Here is a 1,066-nt window from a genome sequence, read left to right on the forward strand (position 1 = left end):
ACATGAATCACAAATATTCAGTATGTAACAACAATTCACTACTATAACAATTATAACACTTTTCCCACATTGCAGTAACCCAGATGTGCAGTGGAAGAAGGCGGCCAGGAAGCTGATGGCAGAGAAGGGCCTCTATGGGAAGCACTCCCTGGACCATCCATTGCTGAAGGGCTTTGCCAACTACCTGGAGAAAAACCTCCAGAATGAAAATTTCAAACAGGAGGTGAGGACTACCAAAAAACACTCTGTGTTTATTAAAAACTTCTGGGTTAGGGTTAGGGTTCATTTTTGCCTTTTTGTTTAAATCGATTTACAACATGATTTGGGAAAACATGTGCTGGCTTTCAGCCAGAAAGATATGCACAGCCTGTACCTTTGGTAACATTCCTCCTCCCCTGTATTGCAGTCACTTTTGTAGATGGTATAAGTTAAATTAATATTTGATCCTCACCAGGGTCTTTCTTTTCATGAATTCAGTTTTTCATACATTTTTTTTAAATAGCTGTCATGTAATTTAACATGCTTTAACATTTTTTTTCAGGTTGACAACGTTGCTCGATTCCTGTACTACGTGGACCCACAGGCCCCATCCCTGGAGTTCGTCAGGAACAGTGAAAAGATCCGCCAGTACCTTCGTGAGCTCTCTGAGGCAACGCTGACAAAGCAAACTCAGCAGAACTACCTGAAGAGCTTGAAAAGGTTGGTGCATTTGGTGTTTCTTTTCATATAATGTCAACACTTGTGTAGACAATAAACATAATTGGGCTTAAATACATATACTTAAATACTTGTACTTTGACCGACAGATTCCTGGTGTACCACACGATCAACAGCAACCTGAGGCACCAGGATCGGGCACTCTATGAGGAGTGCAGGCACTTCATTGAGTTCCTTGGGTCTCTGCAGAAATGCTGCTCCAAGCAAGCGAGCAAAGAGATCACCCAAAAGAGGTAAGTTTAATTGTTCTCACCCACCTAACTGGATTACAGTATAGATATGTGAGCAATGTGGCATGTAATGTCATGATTTGTTAATAACATTTGATCTGTTTTCTCATAGGCATAGC

This window comes from Seriola lalandi, unplaced genomic scaffold (genome assembly GCF_002814215.2).
Source record: "Seriola lalandi dorsalis isolate HSWRI2012SDOR001 ecotype SW California unplaced genomic scaffold, Sedor1 jcf7180001957554, whole genome shotgun sequence".
Classification (NCBI taxonomy): domain Eukaryota; kingdom Metazoa; phylum Chordata; class Actinopteri; order Carangiformes; family Carangidae; genus Seriola; species Seriola lalandi.